This window comes from Equus caballus, chromosome 16, assembly GCF_041296265.1.
Source record: "Equus caballus isolate H_3958 breed thoroughbred chromosome 16, TB-T2T, whole genome shotgun sequence".
Taxonomy (NCBI): Eukaryota; Metazoa; Chordata; class Mammalia; order Perissodactyla; family Equidae; genus Equus; species Equus caballus.
In genome coordinates, this window is record NC_091699.1 from 89,662,904 (window position 1) to 89,682,873 (window position 19,970).

Here is a 19,970-nt window from a genome sequence, read left to right on the forward strand (position 1 = left end):
CATCGCATTTCCTTAAGGAGTTTGCATAAGTTCTAGAGTAGCACCTCCACCCCTCTTTTAACCCCAGGCTGAACTCCACATTCTCCATTACTAGTTTCCCTCCAAAGGCACAGGGGTTCACTCCTTCCGTTGGAGGAAACATTGGCAATGTAGATTTCAACTACATCAGAGACCCTGGCCATAGAACCATGTTTGCCATAATCATTATGTTGTCCAAACCTCTTTCCTATCCTTTAATTTTTTTATTGAAATAAGTCAATTTGCTAGGACCTTTGCCCACTGGTTTTAAAACACTTTTATTCACACTTTTATTCTCTCTTACTTGTAATTGCATTGCATTGACGTTTACATTGGTCTATTGATCATTCTCAATATCTAGCAATTTTCCTCATTAACTTTTGCATAATAAAAACAAAAGTGACGATATCAGAATGACATTCAGGAATCTAGGCGGAGATCAAGGAGAAGCAGGGTGTAGCAAAACCATTCTATGTTTTAGTCCACACCAACAAATACGTAGATAAGTTCTATTTCGGGATTAAATATATTTTTCTAGTCATTTTTTCTATCCTACTTTATATTTCAGTGATCCTTTTCAATATGTTTTGCCTGAATGTTTCTGGTGACAAGGATCGCTGCTTAACATCTGCCTATTCCACACTTATGGGAAAACATGATTACTAGAATTACCCAGTTATCTTCTCACCGTTGGTCCCAGTTCTGACCTCTAGAGAAAGACAAGTTACTCTTTCTTACCTATGAAAAGGATTTGCTGTTGTGAATATAATGGGTGATTTCTCGCCTAGTTTGAATATCTTCATTCAAACCTTCTTCATATGGCATAGTTTCTACATCCTTGATGATCTTGGCCATCATCCTATGGTTATGCTGATTTTGATAGGAGTTCCTTGTTTTTATTCAATTATCTTTCATTTATCTGGTACTTACTATGTGTCAGATACTGGGTTAGCCTCTTGGGAACATTTATTTTTATTTAACAAACATTTACATGTTACTGTCTATGTTCTAAGATTTGTTCTAAGTGCCTTACAAATATTAACACATTTGATTCTCTGACTAAACCTATGATTTAGGTACGATTATTATCCCCATTCATATATAAGAAAACCTAGGCACAAAGACATGAAGTAACTTGCCTGTGGTCACACTGTTAGGAAGTGGTTGAACCAGGTGTCTAATGCAGGTAATCTCCCCGAGAGTCTACCAGGGTGTGCTGGTTCTCATACACTGTGCTTCCTCTCATACAGAGGTCGTTTATGAGCAGGGAAGCATGTTACCCTAGGACCCAGCGTGTGGAGCTCACCCGGAGAAAGATATAATGGGAGAAGGAAGAAAAAGTGGGTCCTTGGAGACCCCAGTGATCTCCTAAATCAAGCCTCATCTGAAGCAGCTGCTCTAGCTAAGCCAGTTTTCTGTTACTTGCAACAGAGCAATCTTACTAATATAATAAAACTTCAATAGTGAAAAAATTATATATATTGCTCTGTCTAGAAATGAGTTTAAGAGAACTCCTTGTGGTCACAATACCATACTTCCTTGACTGCTATTTAAGATTACGTTGTGATTTTACCATATGCCTTACTGTTAATTGGAGGATTTATTAAAGTGCTTGTAATTTTTTTTCTGTATAACGTGTTGCCAAAGCAGATTTTTCCAATTCCATTCAATACAATTAACTTTTTAAAATCTAGATATAAGACTATCCCTATTGAATTCTATATTGGTCTGGACTATCTGGGATAATGAGTTTATTATATTAGTTATATCTTACGACTGTATAACATAAGGTTTTCACTACCAAATGTTACTTACATGAAATGCTATTAACATAAATGTAGTATATCCTGAATATCCATTACTATGGATAGAATTTCCTTCTACATAAACATATACACATAGTTTTAAAAAAAATTAGGGTGAAACAATCTCGGCAAAATACATTTTGGTCTACTTCATACATTTGGAAATACTCTGAACTGCAAACAACTGCCAACGTTGCACAGTTGGAGTCACTAGACATGGCAATAGCTTTACGCACTTGAGAAAGTTAAAGTAGGTCATTGGAAGTTATGTAAAATTTTTCTGTAACGATTTGCAATAATTTGGCTTTGTGTGGATCAGTTTAATATATAAAATATAGTTACCAAGTGCTTCACAGAATTGAAGTATAATGGAAATCACAGAATGGAGGTCTGGTGTGATTGTACTTTGCAGCTGTAAAGTGCTGATGAATAAGAGACAGCATGGGGCCAGCTCTGTGGCCAAGTGGTTGGGTTTGCATGCTCCATTTTGGTGGCCCAGGCCACACCGGTTCGGATCCTGGGTGTGGACACTGCTCATCAAGCCATGCTGCGGAGGTGTCCCACATAGAAGAACTAGAATGACTTACAACTAGGATATACAACTATGTACTGGGACTTTGGGGAAGGAAAAAAAAAGAGAGAAAGATTGGCAACAGATGTTAGCTCAGGGCCAATCTTCCTCACCAAAAAAGAAGGCAGCCCTTCCAGTTGTAAGGTTCTGACTTCAAAATTAAAGGCAATCTATAGAAGATGGATTACTGTTGAAAATATACAGCTTGTAAAATATCTACATATAAAATTTGATCGATCTCAGATTCATATGGGCATGTTTGTAATATGATCATAAAATATCTAGTTCTCAAATGTGAACCTAAATTTAAAATATTAATAATGGATACGTTTGTTGAATGTTTACCCGGGGCTGAGCCCTGTGGTAAACTCTTTCTGTGATGATCAATTACTCCTCAGGTAAACGCTGAAGGTGAGTATTCTTGTTATCTCTTTGTAACTGATGAAGAAACTGAAGCTTCAAGGGAATAAGTCACTTACCTAAAGCCTTAACTTTAGTTAATTGACAAACTGAAATTGAACTCAGCTATCTGACTTCAAAACTCAATCTCTCAACCACTTTTTGCCCCTCTCCTGTTGAAATGAATGTTTTGCTACTTGAAAAGTCAGACACCAATTTTCCTTCTCAGACATAGCTGGAGCTCCTGTTAAGGAATTGCCAGGGCCAGTTTGTGATCTATAGAATAAGGGTTTTTTTTTAAGGCAACCTATTTAACTCTCTTGGGCTAGATTCCTCTGAAGCAGCTCCAGAAAGGAGGGCTTTGTTAGGGACGAACTTGCAGGGAAAAGTGGTCAGGGAGTAGAAGAAGTAGATTAGGGAGACAGAAGTACACAGTCCCTAAGCCTGGGTATGAACTCAGTCAGTCCTAGCGCAGCTTAATCCTACAGGTTAGCCCCAGAACGTGAAAGACACATTCAAGTGTATCCCCATGTGAGGCACAGAGGTGGGGTTCTCATACTTCTGCACTAGTCCTTTACCAGTGAAGGGCTGTCCTGAGAGTCTGAAACTCCCACAGCCACAGACAGGTGCCAAACTCAGAAGCAAATCAGGCAAAATTAGAGGGGATGGGCTTAAAGATGTGCTTGAATGGATTCAAGAGGCAGATCTTAGTTCACTGGTTCGAATCTTCCCACCCGGACTTGGATTTCTTCCTCACATTGCTTATCAAAGTCAGCTCCGAAAGTGTTTTTGTATTTACAAAAGAACAAAACCAAAAACCCTGAGGATTTCAAATAGAGGAAATGTATCAGCATCACTAATGACTGAAAGAAAATATTTAAATGTAAACATCAAAATACTGTCAAATTTCATTTGGTAAATTTCTTGTTAATGCACTCAGCCCTTCACCTGTTAGTGAATACAAATCTGTGCCATTCAAAGCAACACACCAAATTGTTCATGTACGAAGACGGGAGAGGGGGTGGTGTTCCACTTCCCAAATATTCCCCACCATTACTAGCAGTGTTCACAGAAAGCCTTCTGCTTCCCAACCACTGATTAGTTTTGGGTAAGGTTCTCTGTTTGCTTGAGGTCCCAAGGAAGCGGGAGGTGGTTATTCCACATCATTAAAGCCGTGGTTCTATTTCATTCTTTGCTGTTGACGCTTGCTGCTCCCAGGCCCTTCACTATCTACTCACTGCCATTGCTAACGCTGCTAACTGACTCTGTGCTGGCCAGTAATAAAGTATCACCAGTCCTACAGATGGGCTCATTAGGATGGAATTCTTATGAGATGCTAGTTGGTCTAGGCCTGTTCTTTTCTCCTGGTTATCTCCTTTTCAGGAAACACAGCTTTTCTTAGAGGAGGCAATATGATGTATTTGTTTCCCTCAGGACTCCTTAGCCCAGGAAAATCAAAGCATACCTCTGAATATCTGTTTCTTTGCTTCTGAACATTCAATGATAGTTAAGAAATGCTCTTAACATTGTCATATTACCACAAGTTTACAATTCTGACCATCTGTATTTTATTTAAAATCAAATATTTAGCAACATTTTAGATTATTATTAATAGTAAATATTGTGCATATGCATGTGTGCTGTGTATACACATAGCATACATTGACTCTTGTTAATAATCACAACACTCCAATACATGAAAATGGGTTTTCTTATCTTGAGTTTCCAGATGGAAGAATTTAATAACACTTAAAGTTAGTATCTTTCCCCGTATATTAGTTTCCTAGGGCTACCATAGCAAAGTACCGCAAACCGAGTGGCTCAAAACAACAGAAATATATTCTCTCATAGTCTGGAAGTTAGCAATCCCAAAATCAAGGTGTTGACAGAGTTGGTTCCTTCTAAGGGCTCTGGGGAGAATCTATTCCATGACTCTTTCCAAGCTTTTTGTGATGACCAGCATCCTTGGTCTTTCTTGGCTTATGGATGTGTCATTCCAATGTCTAACTCTGTCTTCACATGGCCATCCTCCCTGTGTCTCTGAGTGTTCACATGACCATCCTCTTATAAGGGCATCAGTGATATTGGATTCGGGGCCCACCCTACTCAACTGTGACCTCATCTTAACTGATTGTATGTGCAGCTAATCTGTTGCTAAATAAGGTGACATTCTGAGGTATTAGGGGATAGGATTTCAACTTACTTTTTTTGAGAGGGACAGAGTTCAACCCATAGCATCCATTTACTGGCAAACAGAGATCCCAAACCAATTTTATGCAGCTCCAAATTCCATGCTGTTTCTAGTCTTGGAGTATAAGGATAAGAACCCTGGTGAATAGGTAAAAACTAGAAAGTGAAGGGAAACAGAAGTAGATTTTCCCTCTACCTTCTGTTTCAGAAGAAAGGAATAAGAGTAGAACTTTTAGATTTTTTCACTCTTAGCTACAGAGTTTTTGTTGAGCAAAATTAGGGAGTAAAGAACTAGTGTTTTAAATGAATAGCATGAAACTTCTTTGTAAACTTGAGGACAAAGCAGCCCTGAGTGGAGGAAATGGGTGGCATATAGTTTGAGCAGACAGACTGTTTATTAACGTGCAGTATTCCATAAACGCTGCTTCACTGATCTGGTTTGCTTGGGGCTTGAATGCAGATGAAGGAGAGAAATCATAAGGAAATTGCTTGAAGGTAAGAAATGTGGGAATAGAGATAATGCCAAAAAAAACACATAGCAGCTGGAAAAAAGGATTGTTTCTTAAGTCAGAGAAATATAACCCACATAATTGTAAACACATTTGTTTCTCTAAAAAAAGAAAAAAATAAGGAACAAGTTAGTACACTTATGAAGAAATATGCAGTATTTAGAGTGAAACATCATAATCTAGAGAGTGGAGACGTTGAGAAACTGCATTGATGGTGGAACTGCAAGATAGAAGGGTAGGAAAACGGCCTACCCGATGGTTCAAGAGACAATCTCCACAACTGGGTAAAAACGTTGTCGAACAAATGAACGAAGGAATAGCTCCACTGTGCAGTTTCCTTCTAAATAACCAAGCCCACATATTGCTTTTGCTAACAAGGACATAAATAATGTACTGCCTTTCTTAGTAAACCTTTTGTACATTTTTAAGAGAATTATGGGCCCAAGTGCCTCTATGAAGCCTTGGGAAAAATCAAAGAGCTTTCAATGTAATAGGAAGTCTGTAGGGACCTATGTCCAAATCTCAGGAAGTTTATAATCACAGAATCCAAATCCTACTTTCAGTTATTAGGAATAGATAATTTAAGAGATGCATTTTAAAATGTTATAACAAAGAGAATATTTTGATTAGTTGCCCTGAATACTAAAATAAAATTGTTCTGGAACATTAATCTTGCTTCAACTTTGTACTCCAGCAAAACTATTTTGCTTGCAGACTGGTAGGTAGAATTTTTGTGAGAGAAATGGGAAGACATACTCTCTTCTAAATATTGTGATAATGCTTCATTTTATGTGATGCATATGTGTTTGAAAGCATATGCTATTTAATTTTAATGAACAATTAAATGTATATTGATAATATATAGCATTATTATAAGATATATTTAAATATTTTATTTGAGTCCCAGTTGGGAATCATGGCTCTATATCGTTTTAAAATGAATTTGGTTATATGGATGCCAAAAGTAAAGAAATTACATAATCTGCCTGATGAAAAAGTTGGAAACTTTCAGATTTTCTAAATTCTTCCAAATATGATTGTAAATTTGAATTACAAGGTCTTTAGAACTGAAGGAATATTCTTTGACAGGCCGTAGCATAAAAGCATGGCATCACACGACATCGCCAGTATCTGGCTTAATTTTTAGACACCAATTCAGTTAAATTTAAGATTTTACTAAAGAACCGATTTTTCAAACTCATGTTAGATCTAAAATTATAGAGTGATAGCCAAGGTCTTTCAGCTATTCACCTGCCTGCACTGGGCCGCATATTTAATCATCTAATGTGGAGAAGGAATCCAAACTTTGAAGTTTCTGTGAGAGAGAAGTTCAGACAAATTTAGCATATGGACATAAAAAGAAGCCCGTTATAGGTTGAAAAAAAGAAAGTTCATCTTTACAGAAGAATGTTAGATAATACATCTAAAGGAATGACAGATTACAAAATAGCTGTCTCCCAACCTTCAATATAATATAATCAGTGTGAGTCATCAATGGATGAGAAAGTCACCGGGTGAAAGGTCACTGTCCAACAGGATATTTATGCAGTGACAAATATAACCCCATAGATTGCTTAACTAAGCATATTTACTAACTAATTACAAAAAGGGAAGTAGAAGGGGGAAAGTTGACAGTCATCACTGTAACTACCTTAACCACAGGACCAAACTTAACATCACTAGTACTCGAGCAACTTGATGTTACATGGCTTTTGATGTGGTGCAATACGAAATGCACAGCATCACCTTGAAATATTATTTCCAACAATGTGTAACCTGAATGTAACAAAGCTTTAGGAACTTACTTCCTATTTACAAGATTCAGGTAATAAGAAGGAAAACTTAAACAATGCCACAAAAATCAGAAAAATCTAGAACATTGAAATTCTATAAGACAAATGACCTGGCTTATGTAAAAAAGAGAGCGAGAGTCATAATAGTCCAACACAATCTGTGAATCTAGATTGGATAGAAAAATAAAATCAACAGGTCTAAAAGACATTTGGGGACAGTTTTGGAAATCTGAATATAGACAAGATGTTAGGTAACATTATAGAATTTTTGTAATTTTCTTAAGCATGTTTTTAGGATTGAATTTATATAAGAGAAAGTCCTTATTTTTAGTAGACATATGCTGAGGTAGAGTCATTGTGCCCGCAATTTACTTTCAAATGGTTCCGAGAAAAAAGGATATGTGTGTAGGAAGGGATAAAGCAAACATTGCAAAATGTGAACAGTTGGTGAATTAAGGTAAAGAGAAAGGGGTATTTATTGAACCGTTCTTTCTGTAGGTTTGATAACTTTAAAAAGAAAAAGTTGGAGCAAAAAGACTTTTCTCTTATATCAGCTAAATTAATTCTAGATTTTAAAACTTTGATCCCTTTCAAGTGAAATACTTGAATGATCTGTGATCCTTCATGGAGCAAAAGTTTCTTCAAGTAGTGGCTTCCATATTTGATTGCAAGGAATTTGCTATAAATTTTGTGGTATTTTGGCCACAAAGTAAATATTTTTATATTTGGGTGAAAGTTTTTTGTTTCATTAATTTTTTTAAATGAGATGATATTTATCCTGACAAAGCATGAATGTATTGCTTTACATTGTATTTGTTTCTACTCAGGAAGTTTCTGCAGTGTTAAATTCTGGCGTTCTGAATTACTTCATTCAACTTTGCCACATGTGATGGAAAACTGTGCGTGACCACTGCACCATTAGCTAAAGTAGCTACCGGAGGATTTGGGGGACTTGTGTCCTATCTTTGCCTTTTAGCGTTTCTGCTTTCTCTTGTAACAAAAACCTGATATACCCATTAAAAAGTAGTTCTAATTAAAAAAAAAAATACTCTTAACCTTGATATATAATGCTTGCTTTCTCTCCATGAGCCTAAGTCTCTAAGATTGCCTTTCCCCTCTTGGTGAAGTGATAGAGAAGCAACTGAAGTGAATCAAGCTCCAATTCCCTTTAGCATTGGCAATGGCTCCTGGGAGTGACGAGATGAGCATTCTCTCCTTTTTTAACCCCAAACTTACAGGGTCTCTGTGCTCATACTTGGCCAAGGAGGGAGGTGAGAATGCTATTGTTATTTTTGGTGCCATTGCCATCTACAGACACTATCATGCTTACATTTTATGCCACTGGTAACAGCACAATATCCAAGAATGTGGTTGGGTGTAGCTTTATCCTTTCCTTTATGTTCCCAACACAACCAACGCTCTCACCGTTGCCATGGTAGATACCAAAAATGAAGAACCCAGGTGATCATAGCCATTTTATAGTTACAAAGCCATGCGCTGGAGAATGGGATCAGCAGGAGCACCAGGCATGAAGAGGAGACTTCATTCATTCGTTTGTGAAGTGTTTAGTTAGAAACTTCTGTGTGCGAGGCAATCTGCCTCTCATTTTCTACAATAAAACAATGAATAAAATGATTCTTATTTTTCAAAACTTCATTATTAAATAGGGGAGACACAACTTGAACACAAACAGCTAAAGATAAGGCACTATCTGAGAAGGGTCATGTGAGTACCATGGGAATTTAGAAAGTGTGGTCAAATTCATCTACGAACATCAAGAGAGCAAAGAGTGGCTTTTTCATTCCTGTCTTGAATGGATACATGACAATGGAGGATGATGGCATCCCAAACACTGAGAAATATGTGTGGATGGGAAAAATCAGGTGATCCTCATGCCTGATTAATAAACAAATTTCCGGAAATGGTATGTTGTAGACAGATTATGAAAAACCTTAAGCGCTTGGATAAGAAATTTGGATTTTATTCTTCACGCAATTTATTCTCAAAATGTGACTGAGAATCACATGCATCAGATTTCATGGCCTACTTGTCAAAAATATGGAATTCCTAAGAACCTCATGAGAGCTGCCGAATTTTGGTTTCAGGGTATAGGACCTGCAAATGAGCATGCATATAGTCATCTCTCTTGAATCTTAAGCACAATAAAATTTAGATAATATTTCCTTAGGCATTGGGGAATTCCTGAAATATTTTGAGTGGGGAAATATGTAATCATTGTTGGATTTTATGTAGAAGGATCTAGCTAAACAAACATTCTTGCTCAAAGATATCTGGGCCTTTAATAATACCAGGACAAGTTACTCTCAAGAAGGGAGGGAGTCTTTCCTGCAATGTCCCCCTAAACATCCTTAGCGACAGGAGGACACAGATTGCTGGTCCTCAAAGTTTGGATTGAAGGTTCTGAAACTACATAGATTTCCAAGTCACATTCAGAGACATTGAGGAGAGAGGAATTGTATGACAGTGTTAAATTTTTCCTGAGTTGAAACTCTGATCATGTCACTTACTGATTGTGTGACTTTATGCAAATTGTTCCAAGTTTTACTTTGGTATAAAGGCCACATGAATAATTATTAGTCACAGAATTGTACAGATTGCAAAGGATAGTGCCTGTAAAGTGTTTGAATATGTTGAAAGTATCGCCAAAATATATGTACAGATCAACTAGATTGTAGTGTACAAATCAACCTGATTGTAGATTATAACATCTTTCTTTCCATACCTTGTGTCTATCATTTTATATGTTCTTCTTAGTGATAGCCCATGTGTTTTTGTTTTTGTGTTATCGTTTGTTTTTTATTATTCTAACACTAAACAAAAAAATGTAATAATGTTCCAAAGGGTGAGAAAAATGCATTATAGCATCTATGAGAAATGAAAAATAAATTTATTTAATCAGTTATCACAACAATGAGAAATAACATTTTGGACTTAAATAATTTAACAGCTAATGTATACCACTAGTACATAATATTAAAAAAGGCAGACTAAAAATTGACATTATTTATCTGTTTTCAAATTATCTGGGAAGAGCCATAGTAATTTGACCAAAATTTTCCTCAAATATCACCATATCAGGCAATCATTTTTGTATGTAAGTTAATGATGGTTGAGAAAGATAATATTTTAAAAGTACCATTGTCCTTTTCTTTCCTCAAAAATATATCCACATTGTGTGAAAGTAGACATTTGTATTTCACTAGATCACTCGCTCTGGTCATATTTTCACTCTCATCTCTTTTTTGTTAAATGAACTCATATAAAATATTCTAATCAGTGGAAATAAGATATTAAAAACCCCATTCATATGCCCACCAGTTGATGTCAAAAGGTTGTCACAGAACAGTCTTGGGCAGGTAGAGGTCATGCGTGGTGCAGCACAGAGAATTTCTCACCCTTGAAGATATGGGCAATGGTGAGAACCAGGAAAAGACCCACACAGTATTAGTCAACTTTGCTATGTTGCAAATCTACTGCTATTCTCATGGGATATAGAGATCTTTTTTCATTCTTTTCCATGATTTCTAAAATCATGCACTTTTTGACTAGTATTAAAATTTGAATATTTAAATTGCTTGTGGCAAAACTGTTACATGCTCATGAAAGCGTTCCTCTTAACATAGTTTAGCAAACATTGTGCACTATTTTCTTTTCTCTCTCTCGTATTGCTTACTACAGCTTCAGCACCATATCTTGATTGTGTAATATTCTGTCTTCCTCTCTCTCTGAAATCTGACACTGCCTTCTCCCTTTGCTCTGTCACCTCTTTTCTTTCATCCCATTAGCAAACTTTTTAATCAAGCGTTCAATTGCGATTTTATAACTTTGCAAGATCACCTTAGTCAAAAATGACATTTTTGAAAACTCATACCATTGCAAATGATCTTATGCCATTTAAAACAAAATACCATATGTGTTGAGTTAATGACATATATATCTGATCACTTTTGCTAGAACAAAATCTTCCTGAAGACAAGGGCAGTTAAACCTACTGACCAGTCCTTTCCAGTCTTTGTTCAATAGCCATTCAACAAATATTTCATAAATTCATGAGTTAATGAATGAATAAGATCATGAGAATGGTAATTTCCGTGAGAAAATTCTGTGAGGGCTAGGGCTATCTCAGCTTACTGATGACTTTAACTTCTTGTCCCAGCCCCTCACCTTGAGGAGTGACCAATAAATATTTTTTGAATTAAGGAATCTGTGACGCTAAGAGTATTAAAGTAGAGAAGAAAAGTTTTGCTGGTAACTAACAGTTTATTTCTAATATATATTTAAAGGAAGAATGCATTTTTGAAATAAAATTATCAAAAACTGTATTTTCTGTGGTAAAACATTACTGTAAGTATTTTTTAATGTTTTTCACTGTGTTGGTTGGCTTTGTCTTTTTATGGTTGCTTTGTGAGTGCCTATCATAGTTCCCGGAATATAGCAGGGATGTTTTAAACACATGAATGAATGAATACAACTCTATGATAAATTAGTGAATATTATATTGTAGTTTTAACATGTGATAATAAAAAAGTGGAATAATACATCAAAAATTAGTGTGCAAGAATTTTTTGTTTCATTTTGAAATCTTTTATTGAAAGCAGTAGAGCACATATTGAGGAATGTGGATTCTGGTGTCAGATCACTTGGGAATTAATGCTAACTGGGTGATTTCCTAACTAGACAAATTATTTAGCAATCTTTGTTTCAATTTCTTTATTTGCAAAATGACAGTAAAGTTGCCCCTTCCTCTAGGTTTTGTTTACTAAATAAGACAGCTCATTAGAGTACAAAGCACATACTAACTGCCATAAACTGGTGACTGACTGAAGGATAACATCTTTATTCTACACTGTGCAAAAGCACTTAGAATGCCCCTCATAATTTGCAATGATTCAACGAGCACTTTCCACCTTGAGAGCTGTATAGCACTGTAATTAATGACTTGATTAGCACTAATTTCATAAAGGTAACCACATAAAAACAAATTTTAATATGGGAGTTTCAGTAAAAAGCAGAGCAGATAATTATTTGTAATGCTAACTTTTGGAAAATTTTCTAAGGCATGTAAAATTTCCCCAAAGAGAATAAAAATTTCTGCCTCTTCGGTAAATTGCAGTAGAATGAACATCGTGCCATGAGTCATCGGACCTGAGTTAAAATCCTGGGCTTAATGTGTATACTTTGTCTTAACATTCACATGTATAAAATCAGTCTAATACTGTTTTTCATGGCTCTTTGATAAACTTGCTTAAGCATGCCCTTCTTTCCTTCCACTCTCCCTCCCTCCCTTCCACTCTCCTTCCCTCCCTCCCTACTTCCCTCCCTTCTTGCCACTTTCTTACTTCTCTCTTCATATTTATTTTTCAAAACAGTCCTGCGGTGTTCCAGGATCTCTAACAGGCTCTGAAGTAAGCACAGTGAAAACACAGGTATCTTCTCTTCCGTCTTGGAGCTCACAGTCTAGTGGGAAGCAAGGAATCGAAACAAGAAATTTTCATAAAGCAAGATATGTAGTATCAGTGAAAGTTCTGGCACTATGAAAGAATAAATAATGAAAGGGCTCTAAAGCTTTGAACAAGCGTAAGCACAACTGTTAAATAGGACTATTGTGTAATCTGAAAATAGCCACTCTTAAACAATGTGCAATTTAACCTGTGCACATGGCACTCTGGACAAACAATACTTCTTTTCAGGGAGAAATTCCTTTGTCTGCAATGACTGGAACTGTGCCAGCTGTCCTATTTCATTAGGCCTCTGCTCCTCTAATAATGGGAAGGCATTATTCTCATTGTGTTCACGTGGCTGATCTTTCAGATACTGCTGTGCGATTGTTTTTTTCTGTGAAATATTTCAAATGTGAAATAGCATGTAGAGAATAATATAACAAAATTCACATATCCGTTATCTGGCCTTGTCAAATCTTACCACTTTGGCATATTCTTTCCAGATTTTCAAAATAAATTATACAATACAGATACGGTTAAGGCCCCTGTGCATGGTTTTTCAATTCCATCTTCCCTTCTCCTTCCTTGGTGAAACCTAAATTATATGATTATCATTTTTGTGTATATATCTGCAATATTACTACAGTATTTATAAACAAGTCTCATAGCTTTGTATACATTTAAGCCATATTATTAATATGATATTATATGTATCACTCTGCATCTTGCTTGCTTATTTTGCTCATTATGATGTATAATATTATATAAATATATGGAATTCATATATAATATGTGTGTGTGTATACACTTCACTTTAATGGCCATTCTGTATTCTTTTGTTTAATTATATCAGAAGATTTTTATTGAAGAACATTTAGTTTCCAGTTTTCACTATTACAAATCATGCCACAATGACCATTACTGTAGAGGTTCTTTGTTCCACAAGTTCTTTTTTTTTTTTACAGTGTATAGTAGTGTATAGAAAGAAGTCTTGGGATTGCTGGATCAAAAAGAATACAAAGCTTTAACTTTACAAAACGCTTCAAATTGTTCTCTGCAAGGTTGTAACTCATTACCTTTCACTGTCCATGTACGAGATTTTCTGTTTCTTCTCCTTACCAATACTTGGGCTTGTAAAACTTTTAAATATTTTCAAACTGATGAACATGAAAATGTATCTCATGGATTATTTGATTTTTACCATTTTTGGCTTTTCCCTTATTAATGCTGAGATTGTTTATTCATGTTTCTCGGTAACTTGAGTTTCCACTATTATTACTTTGCCCATTGTCTTTTCCGTTTTTTTTTTTTTTAACTGAGGACGATTTGCCCTGAGTTAACATCTGTTACAATCTTCCTCTTTTTATATGTGAGCTGTCACCACAGCATGGCCACTGACAGATGAGTGGTGTAGGTCCACACCCAGGAATGGAAACTGTGCCACCAGAGTGTGCCGAACTTAAATATTACGCCACCAGGGCTGGCCCTGCTTTGTCCATTTTCCAATGTTTTCTTTTTTTTGATATGTTGGAGCTCTTAAAAATTATACATAATAATCTGTCATCAGTTATATACTTGGAAAATATTCTTCACTGTTGGTGGTTTATCATTTACGGAATATATATTTATGTCATGTTTAAGAAATCTTTCTCACTCTGACATAAAAATATATTTTGCTTACGTTTTCTTCTAAAATTTAAATATATGATAGGACAATTCTTACATCTGCTCTTCTTCAAATTATTTTAACCATTCTTGGGCTTTTGTCCTTTTATATGACTTACAAAACCAGTTTGATGCCTTCCATTAATGAAGCTTTTGAAATTTTGTTGAAATGTTTTTAATTTATGCAATAATTTGAGGCAAAATGACCTTCAAGCAAAATTAAGTTCTCCAATTCATAAATATATCTCTCCATTTATTCATGTCTTATTTTTGTCCTTCATTGATGTTTTAAACATATCTTTAAAATATTTCACTAAATATTATTATTCTGCAAATAATAGAGAATTTATATATTGTCCTATTTTGTTTCTCTGAATTTGCTAACAAATTATTATGCAGAATTTATCAAGTTTTAGGTGTTCATCTTCTAACCAAGCTTTTGATGAAATCTTTCTTGGCCCTATATGCTTATATAATCTTTCAGATTTTCTTTGGAGACACTTATACAGTCTGCCAATAAGGAGAAATTTTTATCACTGTCCTTCTGTTTCTTATAGCTTTTATTTCTTTTGCTGGCCGTACTGCTCTGGCTATGATCATCTGTGTGGGGTTGGTAAACATGGAGCGGGAAGAATCCTGATCCAGTTGTTGCTTTTGAAGGGCGTGTGTCTAAAGATTCCCCGTTGAAGTGATATTGCAATTGGTTATCAGGTTAAGGAAGTTTGCTTAGTGCTATTTATTTTGTAATCAGTGACTTGTCTTAAATATGTCCCTGAATCCATTGTGATGACTATATAATTTCACCTTTAATTTGTCACTGTGGCATATTATATCGATAAAATTTTCTAAGGTTGAAATAGCTTTGACTTGCTTTCAATAACGCTATTTAGCTGTGGTAAATTTTCTACTTATGCACTGCTGGAATAGATATGCTAGGTTCTTTTTCTTTCCTAAAAACTTAGAATATTTGTATATATTGTTTAGTTTTTGATATAAAATTGTTAGTGTTATGAAATGAATTAACTTCACCTACTCTTCTGTTCCTCGAAATAATTTATAATAATTGTAAAAATCCATTCCTTAGTTTGATAATACCACTTAAAATCCTGACTAGAGCTGGGGAACTCTTGAAAGAGAGATTTTTGATCTCCTTTTCACATTTTAGTAATGTTTGTCTAACCCTTCCCTCCTCTCCTTCCCCCTTATGCCTTTCTTCTCTCCCTCTCTCCCCCTCTAACCTCTCTTTCTCCTTCTATCGTTTTTCTAGTTTCTTTTCATTTATTTTCAGTCTTTCTTACTTTTAAAAGTTTCTCTCAAGTATACAAATTTACTCCTAGGTGTTGTTTTAATGGCATTCTCTAAATTTTGATATGTGGTTCTTTCATTGTTATCTATTATGTAGTTTCTCTGGTGCTTTCCTCTTTAATCCGTAAATTATTAAGGACTGCATGGTCAAATTTCTAATCATACGATTTCCACATTGTATTTGGAAATGTGCTGTGAGTTTTAGCTACAATTTTATTGTTGATGCCTTGTTGAATTTTATTTTGGTCCAAACTTTTTGCTGGTAGAATAGCAATACTTTGAAATTTGATAAGACATTGAGTCTCTGTACATGCTCATTTTTTGTAAATGTAATATACATACGTGAATAATATATTCTTTCTGCAGTGTGTGTAACATGTGTGTGTGTATTTATTTAAAGTTTTCTTATTCATACTCAATTGTTTGGCCTGCTTGGTATATCTTCATATGATAGAAGTCTGCCTATTAAAAGCTCCAAGTTCAAGATTTAATTTCTCTGCATAATTTTCCTTAGTTATTTGTGTTATTATTATAGCTCTTTACAAGTTTATTATTGTTATGTACCATTGTTATGTATTCTTGCTGGATTGTTATATTATTTTTTATTATTTTTATGACTATTTTATTATATTTTCTATATGTGGATAAATTGTAAATATTTGTTATTTTATACTATAAATATTTGTATTATAATAATTATTGGTATCATTATATTATTATATTATTTTTATATTGCATATTATGTAGTATCTTGCCTTATCTTTATTGACTTTTTTCCTTTAATTACATTTTAGTTGATAATATTGTCACATCTTTGTGCCATATCTGTGGGTACTACTTTATTATGAATCTTAGATATAGTTTTGTTTTAGAGGTGTCTTTTTAAAGCAGTGTATAGCTTGATTTAAAAAAATACTATCTAAATACCTGTGTCGTTTGTTAACAGCACTCTCTATATTGCCGAAATATTTAGGTTTATTTCTAAATCATACTTTTTTGTTTACTGAGTACCATCTTTTTTCTTTTCTCCTTTAACATTCCTTTATAACATCTATATGATTGATCAGGTTTTCTGTTACTTTTCTCATTTTTATTACTTTTTCTCTTCCTTTCTTCTTTCCTTCCTCTCTTCCCTTTTGGTCTGCTGCTTTAGAAGGTACAGGATATACGTATATTATTTTGTAATTCTTTCAACTTTACCCTATAAAGGAATGATAAATTTCCATTAAACTTAAATTTATTCTGCATAGCTATTCCATCTTAAACTTGACAAAGCTTTTATTGCATTTTACGCTTCCACTGCATGTCCTATAGTGTATCCTAGCATCTTGCCATCACTACTTTGAAATTTAGTTTTTTTAGTATAAAAATTAGTTGTTTTGTATTCAATACATATTTTTATCAATATATTTTAATTAATTTCTGTTTTCTTTTTTCCTATACATTCTTTCTGGTTTCTTATTTCATCTGCATGAAACATGTCCATTAGGAATTTTTTCACGAGAATTCTTTTGTGACAACATCACTCTCTCTTGAGATGTTAGAAAATATTTTTCTTTTTCTTCACACTTGAACGATAGTTTGACAGGTTACGACATTTTGGGTTGACAGTGACATTTCCAAATTAATGGGAAAATATTAAATCATCTTTTAGCACTTTTATTGATGAACTTATGCTCTCTTCATAATTATTTTGGGTAGACTATTTTTTGTTGTTGATATTTGAGAATAATTTTCTCTTTATTCCAGATATAGTGCAGTTCACCATGCTGCTTCTGGATGTGAATTTATCTTTATCCTGCTCCATGCTAAGAATATGCTTTCAAACTGAAAACTCAGCCATTTGCTCAATTGACTTCTTCTGCAAAGTCTATTTGAAGATGTATGATGGAGAACTTTAAACTATTACTGTCTGGTGAATATATAAGTATCTTCCAGTTCAACAATTTTCCAAGAAACTGTGGTTATTCTAGTGCCTTTGTATTAAATAACTACATTTTTTATTTCCAAGATTTCTAATTAATATTTTTCATACCGCCTGTTCCTATTTCATTTTTGTTAATATTGTTACCAAATTTCATGCTTTAGATTTTACTTTTCATGCATTTTACAAGTATTTGCATAAAATACTTTGTCATATACTCCATAAAATTAATTTCATCTGGAATAAATATACGTTACAAATAGGTTGGGTATGTTTCTTGGCCTTGTTTGCTCTGTGTGATTTATAATTTGTGTTGGCTAGCTCACTGCAGTTGGTTTATTTATTAATTTATTCATTCATTTTCTGTCTGACACATTGCTCTGCTTACCCATCTCTTATGAGTTGCCTCCATCTGTCTCCACTCAGGGCCTTTGTCCAGAATCAGATATTACAGTGACCTCTGGATCTATTGTCTCCAAAGGCATGGCTGTGATCACTGCTCAGCATTTCTATTCCATTTCTGGCCTATTGGAGATATCTGTTTTATTTTTATGTATGGCAATTTTGTTTTGGTTTTCTATTTTTCAGTCTTATCTCTCAATGTGTATTTGCAGCACAGGTGGTGAATCAAAGCATGAGCTCATGTTGCCATTTTAACCGGAAGTCCGTGTGACTGTTTAAATGTACTTTTGAGTCACCATGGGACTTCCTTCTCTCTTTTGGTTGCTAATGTTGTGGATCCTTGTTCATGTGCTCGTTATTATTCAGCATCATTTTGGGAAAACTGTAACTCTCAAATTGTTTTGTAAGTTAAAAGTGTTCAATACATAAAATTAATTTCTTGCAGATTTGGAATTATATAATCCAGAATCCTTTATTTTGTATGTAGAGAGTAAACTGAAGACATTTGACCTAAATTATGACTTAAAGTACCACTGAAAGTAATAATAACTGGAGCATTATATGCAAATAGTTTATAAGGAAATGTGAGCTTTTTACATAAGGAAGAGAGTAATGGGGTGACAGTTTGGGATATTGAGAAGAACACCAGGCTCTGGGGTCGGAGATGAGACTCTGCTCTGGGCTTTGTCAGCAAATAGATGAAAGAGGTCAAAAGGATGGGAACCTTCTCTGAAGGTTCTCCAAACCTCTCTTTCCTGATTTGTAAAATTAAAGTGTTGGATCACATAACTTCTAAGATTTTTTTCCAGCTCTGATATATGATCCTGACATTCTAATTGATATTATGCTTCTGGAATGATGTCCAAAATGTGTAGGTTGCTGTAATCAGAGTAGAAGCTGTTTTTATAGAGGCTAGAACTATAAAGAGAATAGATTCCAAATGAGGCATTTGGATTTATGAAGGAAAATAACTGGCAGTCATGCACAGATAGAAAAATAAATCGTAGCAGAAAAGAAAATAGCCGTAGTTACACAATAGTTCAGTTTCTGAAGAGTTCAAATTTTTTTTTCCTGGAAAATAATATTTCATCTGGGCAATTGAAAAGTACAAGATTGTATTTTCAATTTTCAAGTTTGAAACTTGCTTTAATCCACCTCTTAGTTTCTGTTTTAGCCTTGAACATGGAGTACATAGAATTCCAATAAGCAGAGTGATAATACCAGCGTATTTCCTAAGGTCTTCCACTCATGGCCTTGTTTGTCATGGGTGTAGAGAGAAGTTGACAAATGTGCACGCACCTGCTGAAAAGCCAGGGGAATCATTCCAAGAATTTGATTTTCTTTTTATTACAGAAATATAAACATTTTAGAAACTTGGGAAATTATACAATGATAGTTACCATTTTTGATAATTTATTTAGTGCCAAGTATGTACAAATGCTTTATTTTGTTTTATAGTTCAAGCCTTGAAAAAAGACTTCCCCAATGTACAGATACTGTGTTTTCAAAGGATCAAGAAGGCTCAAAAATGTTAGCGTGAGTTCAATTAAAGTCAAGAATCAAGTGGATGTCATATTTGTATCTTTAGTACCTATCTGAATATTTAGCTCATGTTAGTTGTGTGTTGTTTGCTGAATTGATTTTAAAGCGGAGACCTAAAGTCTGAGAATACGAGGCGGGTAGAGATTTTAAATATTAGTCAATGTAACAAAATAGCCCTGAATGTATCAGAGCTTTGCTTGACTCCTTAAAAATCTTACAGGGTCTAGAATCCTGTATGCAAAGCTCTTGGGTTTGATAATTCAAACTATTTTACATTTTAGAAAGATGATTCTTGCATATACTGTATATTATGTATCTTCTGCAGAGGTGCCTAAAGCAGAACGTCATTCTCGAATAAATAATTTCTATAGCAAAAAAAAAAAAG